Source organism: Lontra canadensis, unplaced genomic scaffold (assembly GCF_010015895.1).
Source record: "Lontra canadensis isolate GAN:19392208 unplaced genomic scaffold, GSC_riverotter_1.0 scaffold28, whole genome shotgun sequence".
NCBI classification, from domain to species: Eukaryota; Metazoa; Chordata; class Mammalia; order Carnivora; family Mustelidae; genus Lontra; species Lontra canadensis.
The window spans coordinates 11,549,494-11,574,416 of record NW_022631022.1 but is presented as its reverse complement, the minus strand read 5'-3'; the positions used below and the strand labels follow the sequence as shown (position 1 = coordinate 11,574,416).

The 24,923-nt window shown below is 38.3% G+C and overlaps 1 protein-coding gene across 10 annotated transcripts in view; it reads right to left on the bottom strand.

The window, feature by feature from the left end:
* Window positions 1-7,127, bottom strand: part of ZNF280D (zinc finger protein 280D) — a 129,564-nt gene extending 122,437 nt beyond the window's left edge. For 7 of the 10 annotated variants that reach the window (XM_032864869.1, XM_032864879.1, XM_032864876.1 and 4 more), the window contains exon 1: window positions 6,965-7,028. The gene's annotated coding sequence lies outside the window, so the exon portion shown is untranslated. Of the gene's footprint in view, window positions 1-6,964 lie in introns of all 10 variants that reach the window. The other 3 variants (XM_032864874.1, XM_032864872.1, XM_032864871.1) reach the window with 3 other exon arrangements.
* Window positions 7,128-24,923: the final 17,796 nt, after the last annotated feature.

Below are 24,923 nucleotides of genomic sequence, written 5' to 3'. Positions count from 1 at the left end.
TTCATAGAGTTTAGTCCTCAGCCCTGCACAAATTGTTCCCTAAATGACAGATCTAATATACTCCACAGTCTTAGCTATCAGTTCTCAATAGCAACCTATAAAATCATCAAATATTAATCTCCAACCCAGACTCCTCAACTAAATTCCAGCCTGTCATCTCTTAACTGCTGAAAAGTGCTATCTGGATATTTAAACTCACGTCAAATTCAGTATTTCCAGAACTGAACATAACTTCTCCACAAAAATTAGCCCTACAGCATTATTCATAACAGCCAAGAAGTGAAAACAAGACAAATGTTCATCAACTGATAGATGAATAAACAAAATGACATATTCATACAATGAAATATTATTCAACAGTAAAAACTGAAGTACTGATTCATGCTAAATTGATGAATCTTGAGAACATTATGCTAAGTGAAAGAAGTCAGTCACATATTGTATGGCTCCATTAATATCAAGTGTCCAGAATAGGCAAATAATCCATAGAGACAGAAAGTACATTTGTGGTTGCTAAGACTTGTGGGGTGGGGAAAATGGGGAGGGATTACTTAATGGGTAATGGGTTTCCCTTTGAGAAGCTGAAACTACTGTTCTGAGATTAGTACTGATGCTTGTTTAACACTGTGAGTGTACTAAATGCCACTGAATTGTACTCTTTAAAATAATTTAAATGGTGAACTTAATGTTACGTTAACCTTACTTCAGTTATAAAAATTAGTCTGTCTCTATGGATTATTTGATACTACAGGGTTTCAGTTAATCATTTTTTATTACAAAGGAGCTCTGAAGGTAAAGTTGGGAAGGGAAGAAAAAAATGGTAACAAAAATTTTTTTGGAATAGAAACTTCAAGGAATAACTTTCAAAGTACTACCCACATTCAATCCAGATGGAGTGGAAACAGCTGAAAATAGAGAGGCAGGCAGGTTTAATACATGTGTTGGAAAGAGGTGGAACTCTGTATATTTAATGGTCCAAATTAACCATTAACCTTCAATATACTATCAGAATCCATACAAACAATTCTAGTTTTTTATTTTCTTTCTTGAGTAGTTCTAGTTGTAAAGACTGACGTTTAACGGCTTTTATTGTTTCCTGGAAATCTTCAAACAACATCTTATTACTTTTAAATAGAATAAAACTCATTGTATTTTACAATTACTATGTAAGACTACAGAATCCTTTTATAAATCTGAGATAATTATGTGATTTTAGTTGATTTTATTTTTCCTACCACTTGAAATATTTTGCTAATTCCATTATCCTAGGTATTACCTCACCATTGCTAAACAAATATTCCCAACTATGCTTATAAGAAAAACAAAATAATAAGAAATTTAAGAATGATTTAATCGCCTAGGATAATGCAACAATGAAATAAATCATCACTATGCTTTATCTTTCACTTTTCTTATCTTTATTTTCTTATTGCTTTGCATAAAATATTGCATCAACTTTCTAAAAGATATATAAGACTGAAGACATCATCTTTGCAGTCTGCACCAAGAAGAAAAAACTTTACTTCTACCCTTTTATGTTGCAGTTCCTGGGGACCTGTGGATAAAACTAACAAAAAAAAAAACAGAATAATAGGAGGAAAAGCACATAATTTTTATTAGTATTTATATACACGAGAATTCACAAAAAGAAGTAAAGCTCAAAGTGGTTAGACTCAAGGTCTTCTATACCATTTTAACAAAGGAAAGGGGATTAGAGCTTTGAGAGACAATAAATCATGGAGAAGTAACTAGAATATACATGAGAGAACTAATGGAAGATAAAGGTTATTATTCTCATTAAGTCTGCTTATGCAAATTCATCTTGCTATTAACTCTCCATCTCAAGTAGTAAGAGTCACTCTTCCTTTCCCTGGACAAGGGGGAAAACATCTTCAAAAAGGGATATTTATGACTGGCTTTTAGGTGGATAACAGGAGAACGGAAAACAGCTTTTGTTTCTATTAATTCTAAATTGCCATCTACTCAAAATAATCCTTAGGTCAAAGTGACATATGTTAGCACAGCATATGCTGATCTTCATTTGTCTTTAGTTTTCACTGAATACAGTTAAGAACTCAGAACTTTCATTTTCTGCCCATTTTGGAACAAAAGGAAACTGGCAGAGGTCACATTTTACCATCATTAGATGAACCTAAAAATGAACCCAAAGACAGACAGCAAGCACCTTAGACTTAATATTAGACAAAATCTGGGAAATCTCAGACTGAATCTTCAGAGAAGAGTAACTTGATACAGTTCATAGGTGGACAAGTGTTGAATGCAGGTATATACATACGATGGTGACTAGAAGGAAACAGATGATGTGGGAAATTTTTAAATTCACTGGATTGGTTATGCTAACTGGCATCTACAAATCTAGAACTGAAAATATCTTGCAATTATGAAGCAAAGAAGATCACCAGCTTCCCTTCAACAAAATTAAGAACCCTCAAAGTTTCGAAAAATTCTTTAAGTATTGCATTTAATGATACACATGCAAAAAAGCCCTGGAATGATAAGCTAGAATTTATCATTAGTATTTTAAATATCAAATCAATATTTATAAGATGGAAACATCCCAGGTTCACATGACAGCTGATAAGTAGTTAGTCACATTCAATGTTGCCCATTTCAAGTACATATACACCTTCAAAACCCGGAAAACAGATATAAAAATCTGGACAACATGGGACAGTGAAACATCCTAAGCTTGAAAGATGTAAATCTACACAGAGCTTCAGAAAAGGAGAAAGAGTAGAACCAAGATTAATACAAAAATTGCAAGAATGGACAAAAGAATTTAAAATTTCTGTCAGGAATACAACTTGTGACAAATTTTTTGTAAGTGTAGAACTGGCTTAGTATTACCCAGCAAGAAATTTTCTTGATCTGGCAATATCAGGAAAAACAGGGTTGAACTTCTATGGATTTTCACAAATGAGAAGAAAAGTCAACTGCACATAATCTGAACTTCATACATATTTGATGAAGAAATACTTTTCCTAAGAAAAACTAGTTTTTCTTCTCAGCTCAATGCATTCCCAAGCATAAATGAATTCAAAAACCCTTTCAGGGGTGCCTGGGTGGCTCAATCCACTGAGCAACCAGCTCTTGATTTTGGCTCAGGTCATGAGATCAGGGTGCTGGGACCAAGCCCTGCACTTAGCAGGGAGTCTGCTTGAGGATTCGTTCTCTCCCTCTCCCCCAACTTGCACACTCTCTAAAAATAAATAAATTAATCTTAAAAAAAAAAAAAAACCAACCTTGCATAAATTAACATGGAGAGCCATATTATGAAAAAACTACAGGAGAGGTAGATACACTCATTAAGAGGGTCAGAACCTATACCGAAAGGAATGACTCGAAAATCACTTGCAAAGGAATGACACAGGAAAAGTTTCAATTACCAAGAAGACTCTTCCTCATGCAACTAGGAAAAGAACTTGTGGAAACCAGGGAAAGAATTTTGTCTAACCCTTCAACTACAACGTTTTTTTGCACATTTTTTATCCTGAAAGTGGGAAGAATAAAGGAAGATGTTCTTTGTGTGCATATAAAAACTAGAGAAGTATGGATATTCACTGTAGGGGTGGTATGCAATTAGATGCAGGATATATATTTGTTTTTCATGTGTCAAGATATATACAAAGGGATTATGTTTAAATTCTAATTAAAAACTCTAATGAGGTGTTTTACATAATCCCTTTATTTTTCTATAAAGTATATAATGAAATTTATATAAAATAAACTGTAAAAAAAAATAGTTCCTTTAAATCTAGATGGTGAATAGCAGTAAGCTATTTTTCCTGTTATGAGTTGAGTCCTTCAAAGAAAATTACTTTGTAGAAACGAATAAAAATTCCACATACACGTTTGATACAAATTACCAAGTATATCATTATTTATATCTTTAAAATAATCTGAGAAATCAGATTTTTTGAGTCCTCTGAAGCAGGATTATATATTTAATTAGTAAACATGTCATAAATAAATATATCTCACCTTTCAAAAGTTACTTTTGAAGCGTAACAAAATATGTTGTCAATAATCTCCAATTTCCTGTCACCTAAAACTATAGTTTACTTTCTATTTACCAAAATTGTTTCTCCATTCGGATACATCCCCTGCTGAATTTGTACAGGGGGTTAAAAAATCTTGGTATGGTTCTAAGTGTCCTCTTGAATAAATAAAGCAAGTGTGGAGAGAGGAGTGTACAAAAATTATATGTTCTTTTCCTTTGCCTTCTTGTCTCCTACTAAAAACACCAATTCAGAGTAGTAAAACACTGGACTAAAGAAGCAGAACTGGACTAGATAGTGTTAACTGGTACAAATGGTTGAAATGGGAATGCTGAGATTTGTAGTTCTCCAACATTTAACTAAGAACTTTCCTAATCACAGCTTACTACTGCTACAAGGGCCCTGAACAAACTTGGAAAACAGGTGAAGTCTGTGACATCTCTGATGTCAGGCTCCAATGGCAATGGAAGGCAGCAATTCAAAGTTCCCTAAACTAATAAGTTGGTCCTATCCAACTTTCTTTCACCCCCATTTCTAGAGGATTGCTCCCAATGATTTCATTATCAGATTACCGCAGGTAAATTCATGCCAATACTAATGCCAAAATATCACTCCCAACATTATTTGCTAATTGCAAAAGAAAAAGCTTAGCGTGGAAAGATAGTCTGTCACCGTTTTATTGGAGAGATCAAATTTAGGATTACTAATAGGGTAACATATAACCCTCCTTTATGTTCCTTCTGATGTTGTATAATGTGAAGTACACGGCATGACTTGAGTATTTTTGCCAAAAATAGTAAGCCTGATCTACACAAGCCTTCAAATCTAACTTCAAGTTTACAGAAAATACAGGGATAGAGGGTATAATTTAAACCTAATGAAGAGGAAACTATCAGTAAAATACAGAATGGGGGTTATTCTACAAGACTACTGGTAGCCTGGTCTCTTCAAAAGGTCAATGTCATCCAAAAAAAAAAAAAAAAAAAGAGGGTGGGGGGAACTACACTAAATTAAAAGAAACTAACAGAAACAAATGTACATGACTGGATACTGGTTCCAAAATAAATGACTAAAAAGGACATTTTGGGGACAAAGGGGAAAATGTGAATACATACTACCTATCTATATTAGACTGTAGAGATTATACTTCAGTACAATTAGACCGTATTGTGCTTATACAGAAAATTGGTCTTATTCTTATGACATCCACATAGACACATCAACAGGACGTAGGTGTGAACTGTCATGATACCTGCAATGTGCTCTGAAAATGTTCACCAAAAAACATGTAAGATAAGCAGATAAAGGAAATGTGGCAAGATGGCAACACTTTTAAAACTAGGTGGTACATATGAATGTGCAAATGGGCTATTCAATTTTTCACTACGTTTGGGGAAAAAATTAACATGAAAACTTCAGTAATAAAAGTTAAAAAGCTAACAGCAAACTCTTAAAAACAAAAATGTAAAAGGAGCAGTTGAGTATTTAAATTTTGTAGGTGAGCCTCCTTGCTTCTCCTCAGTCAGCTTATTCCCACAAAAGAAATATAATATAGTGAACTGAGCACTGAATGAGAAATCAGAAGACCTAAGGTTCTAGAAATGGTTCTATCACTTCCTAGACATGACCTCATTAAAGACGTCTCCCTGAGGCTCTTTCCTCATCTTCGAAACAGTTCCATAAACACAGAATAGTCCAAAAGGGGTCTAGAGGAACAAATCAAGCGTATCGATGGCAGATCCAAATGCAAGATACAATTATAACAGTATTTGTACTGATGTTTTAAACGTTAACAGCACACAGTCCTAACAATTCTCCAAGCAAACCTGTGCCTTCCATGGCACAGCAAGTTTCCGCTTAGCCTGAGTTGTCACTAATCCCCCAAAGCAGGACTTATCACAAATAATATAAGGTGGCTTTTGTACTTTAAAACTCTCCTCCTAGGTTTCAATTTTATGTCTAATGGCACTCAAAGACGTCAAATTCTTAAGACCTAGTCCAAATCTGAAAACAATGAAGTTTACGTTCACAGAATTTTCAAAAACAAATCTTTGCAAACAAAGAGAACCCCTTGGACCAAGGTCTTCCCGTGCTTGCAGAAGCGGGTACCCTTTGAGATTTCTCCTCTCTAGCAAAATTTCTCCTTAAAAGCCTTCAAACTTGAGCTAAGTTGGGAGGAACTCCCTCCATCTGTAGAGCAGGATAAAACCTCAGAGTGAGCTCATTCTTTCCGTCTCATTAAGTGAAACCTGAAAACTCGGTCAGTAAATTGTGTATCCAACTCCACGTTTCTCCTCAGGCCCTTCTGTAGACAATAACGGGCAGAGCAGGGAAGTCCCTTTGACAAGAACTAGGGTGTGAGCGTGGGATGACTGGTCACCTGGGCGGGAGGTGGAGGGTAGGGGGGACAGGGGCCCTCGGGCCCTGGATGCCTGGAAGTTCGGAACCCCCTCCGGTCTCCGTCTACCATGAAGAGACTCCGGGGAGCGTTGTTGTTGGGGAAGCATGGGTCCCCGCCAAACATCGGCACAAAATGTACAGCGGACCAAGGGGAGCAGTAGAGAGAAAAGCCAAACCCAGGCTGGGGGAAAACAGGCGCACAGGCCCTGGGTGCCGAGGTGGAGGAGGTGCAAGAGGAGGAGGAGGCGAAGGAGGCGGAGGAGGAGACGGAGGAAGAGGTGGCGGAGGCCTGCGCGGCTCTGGCCTGCCGCACCAAGCCGTCTGCCGCGTCGCGCCGGGATCCCTCCCCCGCCGGGGCCGGCGCAAGATGGCCGTCCGGCCGCCGCCGCGCAGCCGGTCCCCTCCCCCGCGCCCTGGGCGCTCTCGGCAAACCGCGCCGGCCTCGACACCCCCGGCCCAGCGCCCCCGGAGTGAGGCGGCGCAGGCCGCGCGGGAGGGCCTCTGCCTGCTGCAGCGCGGGGCGGGCGGGGGCGGGGGGCGCTTACCGTGAGCGGAGCGGATCGGCCTGACTGGGGCCCTGAGGAGGAGGAGAAAGAGGAGGAGGAAAAGGAGGAGCACGAAAAACTACACAGCGGCGACGGCGGCGGCTCCCATTGCGGAGCAGCAGCTGAGCCGTGGGAAGGGGGGGGGGTGGTTCTCGTGGAGCCGGCGCGCTGCCTCATGGGTAGGCTCCGGGTCAGCCTCCGCGCGTCCGGGTTCCCTTTCTTCTCGCCGACGCTGGAGGCGGGCGCGGGCATGTGCGTCGCGCCGCGGGCCCTCGAAGGCCGGGGCGCCCCGCCACGCGCCCGCCGCGGGCGAGGGCCAGGGCTCGGCCTGGCGAGACTGTGGATGGCCACCTGCTTATTCCTTGCGGGCCGGCGGGAGGCAGCGATCCCGAAGTCGGGGTTGCACCGTAGGTGTAGGAATGGGAACGTGAGTTCCGGGTCCTCCCTGTGTGTAACAGCTAGTATTCGCAGGCTTGGAAAGTAAGAGGGTCTAGGAAGAGAGGCGCCATTACAAAGAAATACTGTGCAGGAGGGGCGAAGACCTACGCCAGAGGAGAAGTAGAGTCGGGCTCTCTTAGTAATTAGCTAATTTTCCCATATTTGTTTCAAACAGACGATTTCACTTGTGTCTCCTTTAATTCTTAACTCTGCCATTTGGATCCCTGTAATCACTTTTTTAAAAAGATTAAGTGCATTTACAAGAACAGTTAGCAAGATACTGCCTGCATAAATACTTGCTACATCTTATATGTTGATCTGTAAGGGAAGTTTCCTCTCCCAGTTGTCTTCACAAGATCACTCTTGCTTCCGTAGATTTTAACATACACCAATCACTGCACAAACCCATCACTGAATTGTACTAATTCTTCCTGTTTGATTTAGTTTCTTCTTTCTCATCCAGACGTCCCCCCCAGCTTTTCTATGGTGTTTAACATTACAGCCACTTCCTTATTGAATACCATCCTCAAATTAATCACACCAAAAGACCACTTAAATTATTCCTACACCCGGAAAGGCTATAGGTAACCATGACCTAGAGTCCCCCAAACTGTGCCCGAGTTAATCTATCCAGCTTTCTCTTTCTTGCCCTGAAAGTAAGCTTTACAGGAAGAGAGAATAATCAAAATACCAAACTGGAAATCTAGAAGTTCAAAAATCTTGCCATATTCTTAAGTCATTGTAGCTCAAATATAGTTCTAATGGTTTGCAAAGCATGTTATGGTAATGAAAATGAACTGAAGATTTCACTCTGTGTTCTGTAGTTTGGTCCCAGGTGTAGAAACAGAAACTTAATGTTGTAAGACCCTAGAGCTAATTTAAATCGAGGGCATGATTCATGTCAATCAAACCTACTAGAGACTGATGTACAAGCCAAAATTTAAATTTATTCCTTTTTTTTTTTTTTCTTTCATGGCAAGCATATCTGCCCTGAAGACCAGAAAATTCTGGGTGACACATTTTCACTCAAAGGAAACATTTACATGAGAAGCCAAATTATAAGAGATTTCCAATGAGTATGAAAACAACATGCATGAAGTAATTTAGATGATTTTTTTGATGACTCCATCCTTAAAACTTCTTCCTTGGCTGGTAGAACATGACTCTCTTCGTTCTCTTGACTTATTGTTCACACTTTCCTATCATTTTTTAAGAGTTTCTTTCTCTGATTTAACAATTTCCTGCCCCTTAACTTTCTGTACCCACTTTTTAAGTATCCTCACAGTACTTATTCTCCTTAAGTGAGGTCATGCTCCACACTCTTCCCATTTTAATCTTTTTTAAAAAGTAATGGACAGAGGTGATTGCCGAGCTTCCATTTTCACCTCTCCATTGTGCTCACCTATACAATTTGGGTGGAATAACCACTACCCACCCCTAATTCCAAGAGTGGTCCAGCCAGCCTAAAACTACTAGAAACACCCTTACCTCCCTTTGAACCAGTTTTTGTTTCAGAAACCAATCAGAGTGAAGCCCAGGATTTTTGTTTGACTGTGGGAAAAAGAGATTTTTTCTTTCTCTGGATGATAGGGCCTTGACATTAGAATGTGAATACTGGAAGAGCTACAACTTTTTGTCTACTACAGAGAGCCAACTGATGATAAAGCTAACAGGTGGAGGAGGAAGGACTGGGTGAATCAATCTTAGAGAAAGAAACACAATCTCAGACCATCATAAACCTCCAAATCAAACCCGATCTGAACCCTATGCTACCTCTAGACTTCTCTGTTATATGAGCAAACAAATTCCCCTTTTCTTTTTAAGCTGAAGGGGTCCAGAATAAGCCTCTGTGACATAAAAATTATTTTTAGCTGAAGGCATTTGAGTTTCTGAAATCTCTTATCTGCCTGAAAGCAGAGCCTCCCAAAAGAACTCAATTGTCATAAATCTCCTCCCAGGCAGCAACGAGAGAAGATCGGCTCTTATCACCAGAGACAATGAGAATTGTCACCACACCTAAAGAGTCATTGTGCCAAAACTATCATATCTCCCATCTATTTTCCTAAGGGCCCATTTATCTTTCCTAAATGTCATTTGTTTTCCCATAAGTGCACACTCTCCCCCACACCCCTTCCACTAAGTCATTTGTTTTCATGTAAGCGCCCTCCCCACCCCCATCCCCTGTCCACCTATTAAAATTGTATATAAACCCCAATTTCTAACCACTCCTTTGAGTCACTTATCTTGGTAAACTCCCTCACATAGTATGTGATTAAAATCTGTCTATTCTCTTGCTAACCTGTCCTTTCATCAGGTTTAATTCACAAGCCCCCAAAAAGTAAATCTAAGAGGTTAGAGAAAAGTTCTTTCTGACAAAGCCAATTGAATTGGGTTTTCTGTTATTTACAAGTGAAAGCATCCTAACTGTGGTGGAGACAATAATAAGTACTCACCATCTTACTTTCCTCTTGCATACTGAGGAAACCCACATTTCCTAGTTCCTTTACTTCTGTATCAGGCCATGTGACTGTATTTGGCCAGTGCAACGTAGGCAGTGATTTCCCAATCTAAGCCTGACCTTTAAAACCTCCAGTGATTTATAGGTCCTTTCTGTTTTTCACATTTCAGTGGTCCCATACAGAAAATTCTGAGGAGCTAGGGGATGGCAGTAACATTGGATGGAAGAACTACAGGTCTTAAATAATTGCACAAAAGCACATCTATTACACAGATCCTCCCTGTACTGATTAGAGCAACACGTAAACCTTTACTGGGTTCTGACTGAGTTTTGAGGGTTGTTTGCTACTAAATTCACTAAACCTGATTAATAACAGAAATAGCGGCCTACTGTAACAAAAAATATAAAACATGCAGTATTAGTTGAGCATAGCAGTTAGGTGGGAATTAAGGAACCATGTAGTAGGCTGGATAACCAAAGATTCATATTAGCTGGTGGGTACACTGTTCTCTACAATACCTTAGAAGGCAGATCAGTACAAGTATATATTTTCTAGCTCTAAGGGAAGAGTTCGGAAAACAGTAGTAGATGTTGGTGATTTTTTATGTGTGATTTGTAAAATATTACCAGAAAAAGATTAGCATGGAAGAGAATTAACCAGTTTACCAAAAAAAAGAAAAGAAGGAAAGAAAACAGAATCCAGCATTTGAGCCGCCTTACAGAGTTTGAGAACACAATGCTTCCAGATTCCAAAGAGAGAGAGCTATATTTTAAAAGGCTTTGAGCAAAGAAGCCTCAGTAGCATTTGAACCGAATGACTCAGCCCTTAGGAAAAGATCAGATTACACACGTTGTTTCAGATAGTATTTATTGTTTCAGATAGCCTCAAAGAAGCAGCTACTATTTTTTCCCCAACTTTATTAAAGTATAAGAGACAAAATTGTATATAAATAGGATGTGATGATTTGATATGCATATCCATTGTGAAATGATTACCACAAGAATTAATCACCACATCCTTCCCCTCATACAGTTACCGTCACTTTGCATGTATGTGGGAGACAGCTTAAAATCTACTCTTAGCAAATTTCAAGTATACAATACAGTGTTAGGCTATACTTTAGATCCCCAGAACATATCTTATAATTGAAGAAACAGGTATTAAGTTGAGAAACCGATTTGATTACGAAAGCAGAGAAATAAGGCAGCTTTTAAAACCATGTCCCCAGAGGGTTATATGGTTGGTGCTTCAACAATTACTTTTGGGTATCTATCTACCTTTTTTGGGTAGTCCCTTTGCCACAAGCTCCGTTGTGCCTTTACTTCCAACAGCCAGGATCTGCAGCTCTTTTTCAGGGGACTACCCTTAGGCTATTGGAGCCACTTCACCTGCCTTCATAGAGACTGAAAGAAACTGTGAATAATGCCAGCACTTTAACCAAGGACTGATAAATGCAGGACTGTGGAAGCCCTAACTTTCTTGTCTTGGGTGAGAACAACTTTGAGGCATGACCTACACTCCAGAATCCCGCTGTAGGACCAGGCTGAGGCTACCTTCTATAGGGTTTTGTCTAATGTACCATTGCTGGTGTGCATGTTAAGCTAATATGCTAGCTCCAAAGCCACCCTTCTTAAAAGATAAATGGATATTTGGGATGAGAAGAGTGGCTTAAAGATGGAGATAATCACTTACTTTCCTCCTCTGAACATTTCCCATCCCTTTCACATTCAAGTAGCAGCATGTAACTAGTTCAGGCCAGTGGAATGTCATCAGAAGCAATTTACACCAATGCTAGGAAGAGTGGTTCAGAGACCAGTATTGTTCCCTGATTTGTTTGTTTCTGGTCCATTTCAAGGTAAGTACAGCAAATGAAAATGTTTAGAAACTTTTATAGAAATTTGACATTTTCACAACATTTTTATTGTCTTCTACAAAAGTAATAGTCTGTAACAGATTGTAAAGTTTTTAAAAAGTGGTCCTTTGCTACAGATAGTTTGAGCTGTGTGCTAACAACACTTCTAGCTCAGCCTCTAAAACCTCTTTACATTTTTCCCAGACATTTTTGTTCTTCAGTTGGTCATGTGCAGAGATCTACCAGAGTCCTCGAAGCCCTAGAAAACAGTTGGAGGTACTAAGTAGAAGAAACCTGGGGTTTCTGAATGATTGATGGAAAAGAAACACCTCCCCCAACAAACATATCAATATTCACTAGACTATAAGGTGAAACATAAACTTTAATATGTTAAGTCTCTGGGATTTGGGGGTTATTTTTTTGAGTACCTAGTATTAGTTATCCAAATACACTGTTACTGAATTTTCCTATGACATTGACTTTTATCTCTACTTTCATGAGAAGGTATATCTTCAAAGCACACCCCTTTCTAAAGCCTCAGAGCCATATACCTCATCATATACTTGATAATCCCATTTGGATGTCCCACAGGACCTAAAAACTCAACATCTCTAACACTTATTCCATCATGCTCCCCTCTTCTTCTCTATTTCATTTTGTTCAGCCATATCACCTTCCCTTCAACTGTCCAACCCTGAAACGTAGGAGTAACACTTGGCTGCGTCTTCTCTAGTGCTCATCATAACCCTTAACCCTATACCAACTTCTGAAGGTTCTACCTTCTTCACATCTTTCCAACCCTTACCCTACTCTTAATTTCTAGTTCCTCTATCACACTTGAGTGAGAAAATCTTCTATTGTACACTCCTGCAATTCATTACTTCCAAAATCATAAAACACCCTTTTGAAAAGCAAATCTATGTAACATCCATGCTTTAGAAATAGATCCATTTTTAACATAGTCCTTAAGACAAAACTCGTGCTCCATAACATGGTGTGGTAGATACGATGGATCAACTACTTCAATCTCCATTCCACTCTCCTTCTAACTGGAAATGATAGGAAGCCAAACAAAACAGACCACAAAACAACCATATTCCCCATACAGCCTTGCCACTAGAGTTCAGAACCTATATTGGGTTCTGCCAATTTAATGCCCTGCACTAAATCTGAAAGATGAAAATGAGATAGAAGCCGTCTTCTGTTATTGTAGCTACTACTGGCAAACAAGGTGATTCAGATGTGACTGGTAGAAGCAACTGCAGAGCTGAGTACTAGCGTTAGTATCTATTCACCAGCCTCATGGATGTGAGGCAATGGAGGAAACATCAGCGACAGTGGCAGGAGCTCCCTGAACCCTGTATCTCAGCTAGGAAATCACAGCAGCCTCTGATTTCTATTCCTCTAGCCCTTTCACTAATATTGCAGTTCCCTGTATTTAATACCTTTCTATCTGAAATATTTAAAAGAGTTTCTATTTCCTGCACCACCACCTGGCCAATTGACATGACATACAAGGCTCTTCATGCTCAAGCCCCAGTTTCTCTTGCCAACCTAATCTCATGACGCTTTCTCCTGCTGCCACTTCATATATCCATCCGTATACACTGTAGTTGAGCCATGCATTCTGAACTACCTTCTGATCCCCAGATGGACAGTGTTTTCCTCATTCATGTTACTCCCTTCAACTCCTTTTGTGTTACTCCTTTCTAACTCCTGTTGCTTCTCTAAGATTCAATTTGAACCTTATCTACTCTGGGAAGCCTTCCCTGATATCTCTGCTCTCATCTGCCAACTTGTAATAAAAAATTTCTCATTCTTTCTTTTGCCACCTAGTATGTGAGCCCCTACCTATGTCTGAGATATTACCCATTCTTATAGGGTCAGAGGCTTCCACCTCTATAGAAATTGAAGATGCCAGCTGCTTGCTTTCCCACTTCACCTGTAATTAGAGAATGTGTACATGATCTAGGATCTGTCAGTCAGCCATGACTACCCTGGATTATGAATCATCAGCTAATGGCATGGTTTTCTTGCTAACTCTAACAATGTGCAGCAGGAGAAAAAGAACCTAAAACCAGTTTCTAGAGGCAGTAGTGCCAATAGTTCTAGAAACAGAGGTGTGGGTAGCTTGAGCTGGAGTGTCTGTGCTACTGGCAATAACAACAGTGTCTTCTCCAGCCTAGTTCTATGTGATTTTGAAACTTGTTCTTGGCTGCATGGTCTCTGAGACTGATTTTTAAGGCTTCTAAGAGGCTATATACTAATGAATAGCTCCTTAATAGATTCCTTCTATGCTTAAACAAGCCAGAGTCTGTTTTATGGCTTAAAACCAAGAATTTTGATTTATATAATATCCTCCCTGTTCTGTGTTATTGCACTTCATATGTGTAAGTTTGAATTATTGCTCAGCAAATATTGCCTCCTGTATACTCCAGATATACATTCCTGCTCTATTGGTGTTGGGCTTGATCATATGTTTTGCTTTGGCCTATGAGATGTCAGCATTTATAATTCAGACAGGGGCATGTCCCAGGTGGCTGGTGATTATTCAGCCTGGGCTGCATAGCGAGACACATGGACAGACCACATGCCTCAAGTAGCCATTGGTCCCAAAATAAGGGACACTGGGAGCCTCCCTGAAACCTATCATCATCGTTGAGCTCAGAACCTGAAGACTTCAGTCAGCTAGCCATCCCAAAGACTATATGCAAGAAAATAAGATTACTATTTTAAGTTACTGCGTTCTTTTTTTTCTTTTTGATTTCTTATTTTTAAAAATTGAGGTGTAATTGAAATAACATTATGTTAGTTTCTGGTATACAACATAATGATTCAATATTTGTATATACTGCAAAGTGATCACAATAACTACAGTTAATATCCGTTACCATACATGTCACAAAATGTTGTTTTCTGGTAACAAGAACTTTTAAAACTTACTCTCTTAGCAACTTTGATGATAGTATTATTATACTATCATCAGTATGATATAGTAATGATGTAATGATGTAGTATTGTTAATTGTAGTCACCATGCTATGCATTATAACTCCATGACTTATTTATTTTATAACTGCAAGTTCGTACATTTTGACTCCCTTCACCCAATTAGCTCACCCCCAGTCTCTGCCTCTGGCCACCACCAATTTGTTCTCTATATCTATAAATTTGATACTTTGCTTGTTTATTTAGATTTCACATATCAGTGAGACCATGCAGTATTTGCCTTTCTCTGTGTGACTTATTTTACTCAGCATATTGACCTCTAGATCCATATTGTCACAAATGACAAGATTTCATTCTTTTTGCAGTTGAATTATATTCCACTACACACACACACACTTGTGTGTGTGTGTGTGTATAAAGTGGCATGTCATATACGCACCCACACACATATCACATTTTCACACACACACACACACACACACACACACACATATATCACATTTTCTTTATCCATTTATCTAACAGTGCACACTTACATTGCTTCCATACCTTGGGTCTTGTATATAATGCTGCAATGAACATGGGGGTGCATGTATCTTTTCAAGTTTGTTTCCTTGGGATAGACACCCAGAAATGGAATTGCTAGGTCATATGCCATTCTATTTTTAACTTTTTGAGATATCTCCATACTATTTTTCCATGATGGCTGCACCAATTTGTATTCCTACCAACAGTGCACAAAGGTTCCCTTTTCTCTACATTTTCACCAACACCTGTCTAAAAGCTGTGAGGTGATATCTCACTGTGTTTATTGGTTTGCATTTCCCTGATGATTAGTGATGTTGACCATGTTTTCATATACACATTGGCCATCTGTATGTCTTCTTTGGAAAAATGTTTATTCAGATCCTGCCCATTTTTTAATTGGATTGGAGTTTTTTGTTATTGAATTGTATGAGTTTTTTTGTTTGTTTGTTTTTAATATTTTTGTTTATTTATTTAACAGAGAGAGAGCGATCACAAGTAGGCAGAGAGGCAGGCAGAGAGAGGGGGAAGTTGGCTCCCTGCCGAGCAGAGAGCCGGATGCGGGGCTCGATCCCAGGACCCTGGGATCATGACCCAAGCAGAAGGCAGAGACTTAACCCACTGATCCACCCAGGTGCCCCTTGACTGAGTTTTTTTAATATATTTTGGATATTAACACTATCAGATAGATGATTTGCAAATATTTTCTCCTAAGTGACTACATTCTTACATAACATTGTATTTATAGCTAATATAGTATGTAATTAGTATTAATCACTATAGCAAAAGTCTGTCTGTATTATAATTATGGTCTATTGCTCTCTACTAAACTGTAGGCCTGTTGAGAGTGGAGACTGTGTCTTATTAGTCTTTACATTTTCAGTGATAACCACACAACCTATATTAAGCCTCAGTGAATGCTTGATGAATTAATAGGCAAGTAAATGAATGAATGACAAACACTCTAAAAAACAGCAATTTTTTTTGTCTATTGTACCAGTATAGGAAACTTACAGAGCATTTCTTTATTAAATGTTCTTCTTCAGTCAGAGCTGGTAAAATTTATTAGATTAAGATGGATTGAATTATTGCATGGTAATACAATCATTCTTTCCTGAGACCACTCCTTTTTTATTTTACTTGGAATTTTGGGTACTCCTCAATGAGGTAAAAACACAGGTCCTGCTCATAATAAATATGTTCAATGAATTTCACTTCAATTTTCTTTCCTTAACTCCTTAGTTACTGATTTACATACAGACTTCTACGACTTCTGTAGGTAGTCAGTTACATCCATTATGTATAGAATCTACTAGTTTCATTTCTGAATATTAAGTAAATCCTAGTTTTCAAATTTGGGCATATTTGGTAGTGTCTCACTGTTTCATGCACCAAATACCTGACTGATAGCTTAGACTTTGTGAAATTAACTTGTTAAATGAATTTGGCATTTGTTACACTAATAGCTTCCTGAGTATGTAAAATTTTCATGTAATCATTTTGACTAGGAAACATTTTGGTTCAGACTAAAATAGAAACTCATGCATGTTTTTCATTTTGACAAAATATACAAAATTATTTTTCTCAACCCATTCCTAAGTTTCATAAAATTACTCCCTCAGTTGGAGTAAAAATCGAGGATGTAATGAGGCTTAGAGATCAAGTGAGTATAAGGAATGAGGTGCAAACAACAAAAAAGAGTTTATATTTTGTTGTGATCTTGACCATTCTGATGAGACTCTAACAACTGCATCAAAGTGGCCATGTCAAGAAACAGAATTCAGAACTATGTTTATGTCCTGTCTCCATTTCTAAGTTTAAGCTCTAAAGCAGTTCTATGGTACTAGGTCATATATATCTGGGCAGATACATTTCTTTAATTTTTAGAAGCGATGAAATTTTTCTTTTTTCTCCTGAACATGAACATGAACAGCATTTAGTCATGAAATAAAAATATAACACATTTCATCCAAAACATTTACTAATATACATAATCATAGTTATTCATCATAATGAAACATAGTTAACAATGAATTCACAAAAGTGACAATCAGTGATTTTTTTCCAGATTATTGGGACATAATTGACACATAACATTGTATAAATTTAATATGTACACCATATGATTTGATATATGTATTATATTGCAAGATGATTACCACAATAAGTTTAGTTAACAGCCATTAAAGCTCACATAGTCACATTTTTTCCTTGTGATGAGAAATTTTAAGATCTACTCTTTTAGCAGTTTTCAAATATGCAATATAGTATTGTTAATTATAGCCACCTTATACATTACTGTATTTTATATTCCCAAAACTTGTAACTGGAAGTTTGTACCTTTTGAACACCTACACCCATTTCCTGCACTCTCCAGCCTCTGTCTCTGGGAGCCACTAATATGTTTCCTCTTTTTATGAGTGGGTTTTTTAGGTTCCATATATAAGTAAGACCATCCAGTGTTTGTCTTTCTCTGCTTGACTTATTTCACTTATGTTGTAGCAAATGGCAGGAATTCCTTCTTTTTTATGGCTGAGTAATATTTCCTTGTATATATAACAAATATGTACAATACTGTACATATGTATGTATAATAACTTTTCTTTATTCATTTATCTAACAATGGACACTTAGGTTGTTTTCATTTCTTAGCTATTGCAAATAATGCTACAGTAAATACAGGGTGCAGACATCTTTTCAAGACAATGATATTTCATTCAGATATATATCCAGAAGTGGAACTGCTGGATCATATGGTAGTTTTACTTTTAATTTTTTGAGGAGCCTCTATGTCATTTTCCATAGCGGCTACACCAATTTACATTCCCATCAACAGAATATAAGAGCTACATTTTCTCTACATCTTTGTTAGCACTTACAACTTTTTTTCTAATAGCCATCCTAATAGGTGTGAAATGTTATCTCATTGTGGTTTAGGTTTGCATTTATCAATTAGTGATGTTGAGTGCCTTTTCATATACCTGTTGGCCATTTGAATATCTTTTTTTGGAAAAATGTCTATTCAGGGCATTTGTCCATCTTCTGATTGGATTATTTGTTTTGTTTTGGGGGAGTTTTTGGTTTTGGGGTTTTGGTTTTTTTTTCTGTTTTGTTTTGTTTTGTGTCTTTTAACTGTTTGTTGGTTTTGGTACTGAATTGTATGAGTTCCTTATGTATTTTGGATATTATATTTTTGCAAATACTTTCTCTCATTCCATAGATTGACCTTTCATTTTGTTGATCATTTCTTTTGCGAGGCAGAAGCTTTAAGCTTGATGTAGTTCCGCTTGTTTATTTTTGCTTCTGTTGCCTATGTTTTAGATGTCCTATCCAAAAAAATCATTTCCAAGACCAATACCCAGGAGCTTTTCCCCCGTATTTTCTTCCAGTATTTTTATGGTTTCAGGTCTTATATTTAAGTTTTTAATCAATTTTCAGTTAATTTTTTAAAAAATATTTTATTTATTTATTTGACAGAGAGAGAGAGATCACAAGTAGGCAGAGAGGCAGGCAGACGGTGGGGCGGGGGGAGGCTCCCTGCTGAGCAGAGAGCCTGGAAAGAGGACTCGATCCCAGGACCCTGAGAGCATGATCTGAGCCAAAGGCAGAGGCTTAACCCACTGAGCCAATTTTTGTGAGTGATGTAAGATAGGGGTCTAGTTTCATTCTTTTGCATGTGAATATCCAATTTTCCCAGTACCATTTACTGACTATCTTTGTTCCATTGAGTATTCTTGGCTTCCTTGTCAAATACTACCTGATAATACATGCACAGTTTATTTCTGGGCTGTCATTTCTGTTCCATTGGTCTATGTGTATATTTTTATGTCATTATACCATTCAGATTACTATAGCTTTGTAATATAGTTTTAAATAAGATAGCATGATGCCTCCACTTTTGTTCTTTTTTCTCCTGATTGCTTTTGCTATTCAGGGTTTGGGCTTTTTTTGTGGTTCTGAACATATTTTAGTTTTTTTCTAAATCTATGAAAAATGCTGTTGGAATCTTGATAAAGATTGCATTGAATCTATTGATGGCTTTGGGTAGGGACATGGGATGTGAACATGGGATATCTTTCCATTTATTTGTGTCTTATTCAATTTTTTTTTTTAATTTTTTTTTTATTTGACAGAGCGAGACACAGCAACGAGAGAGGGAACACAAGCAGGGGGAGTGGAAGAGGGAGAAGCAGGCCTCTCGCCAAGTGGGGAGCCCGATGTGGTGCTTGACCCCAGGACCCTGGGATCATGCCCTGAACCAAAAGCAGATGCTTAATGTCTGAGCCACCCAGGTGCCCCCAATTTCTTTCAACATGTTATAGTTTTTAGTATACAGATTTTTCACTTCCTTGGTTAAATGCTAAGTATTTTATTGTATTTGATGCCATTTCAAATGTGATTGTTTTCTTTATTTCCTTTTTAGATAATTAATTATTAATGTATAGAAATGCTACTGGTTTTTTATGTTGTTTTTATATCCTGCAACTTTACTGAATTCATTGATTAGATCTAACAATTTTTTCATGGAGTCTTTAGGATCTTCTATATATAAAATTATGTCATGTGCAAATAAAGATAATTTAATTTTTTCTTTCCAGTTAGGATGCCTTATTTCTTTTTCCACCTGATTGCTGTAGCTAGGACTAATAGTGCTATGTTGAACAGGAGTGGTGTGGGGTGGCACCCTTATCTTATCCTGATCTTAAGATGAGCCTTCAATCTTTTTACCATCAAGTATGATTTGTCATACATGGCATTTATTATGTTGAGGTACACTCCTTCTATACCCGATTTGAGAGGTTTTTTTAATCATGCATTAATGCTGAATTTTGTTGATTTTTTTCTGTATCTATTGAGATGATCATATGATATTTATTCTTCAGTCTATTAATGTGGTACATTACATTTATTGGTTTGCATATATGAAACCATCCTAGTATCATCCCAGGGACAAATCCCACTTGATGATGGTATATGATACTGTTATTCTGTGGCTGAATTCAGTTTGCTAATATTTTGTTAAAGGGTTTTACATCTGTTCATCATAGATACTGCCCTGTAATTTTCTTTAGTATCCTTACTTGGTTTGGAATTAAGGTAATGCTTGACCTGTGAAATGAGTCTGAGAGTGTTGCCACCTCTTTCTTTTTTTTTTTTTTTTTTGGAGATTTTGAGGATTCCCATAAATTTTTTTTTATATTTTTCCTAAAACCCAAAAAAAAAAAAAAAAAAAAAAAAAAATCATGCAGTCCTATTTTTTTTTTTTTTTTTTCTAATTGGGAGGGTTTTGATTAGTTTTTTTTTTAATCAGTTTTGATTACTGATTTAACCTTTTTACTTTTCATTGGTCTATTCAGATTTCATTTATTTTCTTCCTGATTCAATTTGGTGAGTTGTATGTTTCTAGGAATTTATTTATTTCTTCTGGTCATCTAATTTGTTGGCATAAAATCATTCACAGTAATCCCTTGTGATTCTTTGTATTATGGTATCGTTAGGGTCCGTGATCAAAGGAACGAGACTGATGCAAAGCGAAAGTCAAGCAAAGCTTTATTTCGCACCAAGCATTGAAAATCAAACCGACTGGTTGGGGCCGTCTCTTACAAAGAGGCAACCACGACAAGGACACCAACCCCAACAACGCCGCTACCACAGCCCTACTTCCAACAACCATGACGCTCCCCGTGACCCCTACGCTCCCAAGGACCACGACGCTCACGACGCTCCCGATGACTGCCGCTCCTAGCCTTGCAAGCTAACCTTTATAGAGGTGGTTGAGCCCGGCCCACACACAGGAGGCCAATGAGACTGCAACACACAGGGAAAACTGCACAGTCATGCTCGGTCAGCAATACGATGGCCAATTGCATTCCAATTCACCATGGCAAATATATGCGCGCCCCACTGATTGGATGTCTCTATCTGGCTGGCCCGCCCCTGTATTTGGGTTTTGCAAGTAAGTTCCTCTGGGAGGGGCAGGATCAATCCAAGCTTACAACAAAACGGCTCCCTCTGGCCAACAAGGCCCCTACAGTATCAGTTGTAATATCTCTTTTGTTACAACTATATTTTTGTGTCCTCTTTGGTTAGTCTGGCTAAAGGTTTGTCAATTTTTTTTTAAGATTTTTAATTTATTTACTTGACAGGCAGAGATCACAAGTAGGCAGAGAGGCAGGCAGAGAGAGTTGGGGTAGCAGGCTCCCCACGGAGCAGAGAGCCTGATGCGGGACTGGATCCCAGGACCCTAAGATCATGACCTGAGCTGAAGGCAGAGGCTTAACCCACTGAGCCACCCAGGTGCCCCAGATTTGTCAATTTTATCTTTTCAAAGAACAAATTCTTATTTTGCTGATTGTTCCTATCGTTTTCCCACTGTTTCATTTATTTCTGTTCTAATCTTTATTATTTCCTTACTTCTGCTGCTTAATCGGGGCTTAGTTTTTTCTTCTTTTTCTAGTTCCCTGAGGTGTAAAGCTAGGGTGTTGAGATCTTCTTTATTCTTGATGTGGGCTCATTACATTGACTGCACTCCTTCATGTCCATCACTCAGTTACCCCATCCCTCTAACCACCAACCCTCAGTTTGTTTCCTGTAGTTAAGAGTCTTTCATGGTGTGCCTCACTCTTTTTTTACTTTATTATTCTGTCCCTTCCCCTATGTTCATCTGTTCTGTTTCTTAAATTCCACTATGAGTGAAATCATATGAAATTTGTCTTTCTCCAACTGACTTATTTCGATCAGCATAATACCCTTTGTTGCACCCACATCGTTGCAAATGGCAAGATTTCATGCCTTTGATGGCTGAGTAATATTCCATTATATGTATGTACCACACTTTCTATATTCATTTACCTGTGCTTGGGCATGAGGGCTCTTTCTGTGTTTTGGCTATTGTGGACACTGCTGCTATAAACCTTGGGGTGCATATGCCCCTTTGAATCACTATGTTTGTAACCTTTGGATAAATATCTAGTAGTGCAATTGCTGGGTTTTAGGGTAGTTCTCTCTCTAACTTTTTGAGAAACATCCATACTGTTTTCCAGAGTGGCTACACCAGCTTGCATTCCCACCAGCAATGTAAGCAGGTTCCCCTTTCTTTGCACCCTCACCAACATCTATTGTTTCCTGAGTAGTTCATTTTAGCCATTGTGTTAGCTTCATTGTGCTTTTGATTTGTATTTCCCTGATGCTAATTGATGTTGAGCATTTATTCATGTGTCTGTTAGCCATTTGTATGTCTTCTTTGGAGAAATGCCTGTTCATGTCTTTTGACCATTTCTTAACTGGATTTTCTTGGGGGGGTTGTTTGATAAGTTCCTTATAGATTCTGATATGTCATTTGTGAATATCTGCTCCAATTCTGCAGGTTGCCTTTTCGTTTTGTTGATTGTTTCCTATGCTGTGCAAAAGCTTTTTATCCTGATGAAATCCCAATAGTTCATTTATTTTTAAGATTTTATTTATTGATTTGACAGAGATCACAAGTAGCATAGTGGCAGGGGGTGGGGGGGAAGCAGGGTCCCTGCTGAGCAGAGATCCTGATTCGGAGCTCGATCCCAGGACCCTGAGATCATGACCCGAGCCAAAGGCAGAGGCTTAACCCACTGAGCCACCTCAGCGCCCCACCAATAGTTCATTTTGCCTTTGTTTCCCTTGCCTTTAGGGACATGTCTAGCAAGAAATTGTTATGGACAAGGCTGCCTGTGTTCTCCTCTAGGACTTTGATGGATTCCTATCTCACATCTAGGTCTTTCATTTAATTTGAATTTGTTTTTGTGTATGGTGTAAGAAAGTGGTCCGGTTTCATTCTTCTGCATGTTACTGTCCAGTTTTTCCAACACCCATTTGTTGAAGAGACTGGTTTTTTTCTTTTTTTTTTTTTTCAAAGATTTTATTTATTCATTTGACAGAGAGCGATCACAAGTAGGCAAAGAGGCAAGCAGAGAGAGGGGGAAGCAGGCTCCCCACTGAGCAGAGAGCCCAATGTGGGCCTTGATCCCAGGACTCTGAGACCATGACCTGAGCCGAAGGCAGAGGCTTAACCCACTGAGCCACCCAGGTGCCCTGAGACTGTCTTTTTTCTGTTGGGTATTCTTTCCTACTTTATCAAAGATTAGTTGACCATACAGTTGAAGGTCCATTTCTGGGTTCTCTATTCTGTTCCATTGATCTATGTGTCTGTTTTTGTGCCAGTACCATACTTGTCTTGATGATTACAGCTTTGTAATACAGCTTGAAGTCCAGCATTATGATGCCTCCAGCTTTGGTTTTCTTTTTCAACATTCCTTTGGCTATTCGGGGTCCTTTGTGTTCCATACAAATTTTAGAATTGTTTGTTCCAGCTCTGTGAAAAATGCTGGTGGTATCTTGATAGGTGTTACACTGAATATGTAAAATGCTTTGGATAGCATAGACATTTTGACAGTATTTTTCTTCTAATCCATCAGCATGGAATGTCTTTGCTAGTTTGGATGCCTTTTTATCTTCTTTTTATTGTCTGATTGCTGAGGCTAGGACTTCCAGTACTATGTTGAACAACAGTGGTGAGAGTGGACATTCCTGTTGTGTTCCTGACTTTAGGGGAAAATTCTCAGTTTTTCCCCATTGAGGATGATATTCACTATGTGTCTTTTGTATATGGCTTTTATGGTATCGAGGTTTGTTACCTCTAACCCTACATTGTGGAGGGTTTTTATCAAGAAAGAATGCTGTATTTTCTCAGATACTTTTTCTATATCTATTGAGAGGCTTATACAGTTCTTATCCTTTATTAATATGGTGCCTCACATGGGTTAATTTGCAGATGTTGAACCACCTCAGTAGCCCAGGAATAAATCCCACTTGGTTGTAGTAAATAATCCTCTTGATGTATTGTTGGATCCTACTGGCTAGTATCTTGGTGAGAATTTTTGCATCCGTATTCATCAGGGATATCGGTCTGTAATTCTCCCTTTTGATGGGGGCTTTGTCTCATTTGGGGATCAAGGTAATGCTGGCCTCATGGAATGAGTTTGGAAATTTCCCTTCCATTTCTACTTCTTAGAATAGTTTCAGAAGAATGGATATTAATGCTTCTTTAAATGTTTGATAGAATTCCTCTGGGAAGCCATCAGTCTCTGGACTCTTATTTGTTGGGAGATTTTTGATTACTGATTCAATTTCTTACCTGGTTATGGTCTATTCAGGTTTTCTGTTTCTTCCTGTTTCAGTTTTGGTAGTTTATATGTTTCCAGGAATTTATCTGTTTCTTCCAGATTGCCTACTTTGCTGGCATATAATTTCTCATAATATTTAAATTGTTTGTATTTCATTAATTACTCACTCACAGTAATGGACAGATCATCTAAGCAGAAGATCAACAAGGAAACAAAGACTTTGAATGGCACACTGGAGCAAATGGACTTAATAGATATAAAGCATTTCATCCTAAAGCAGCAGAATACACATTCTTCTCAAGTGAACATGGAACATTCTCCAGAATAGATCACATACTGGATCACAAATCAGGACTCAACTAGTATAAAAAGACTGAGATCGTATCATGCTTATTTTCAGACCATAATGCTATGATACTTAAAGTCAATCACAAGAAAAAAATTTGGAAGGACCACAGATATATGGTGGCTAAAGAACATCCTACTAAAGAATGAGTAGGCCAACCAGGAAATTAAAGAATTAAAAAAATAGATGGAAGTAAATGAAAATGAAAACTTGATAGTTCAGAACCTTTGGGATGC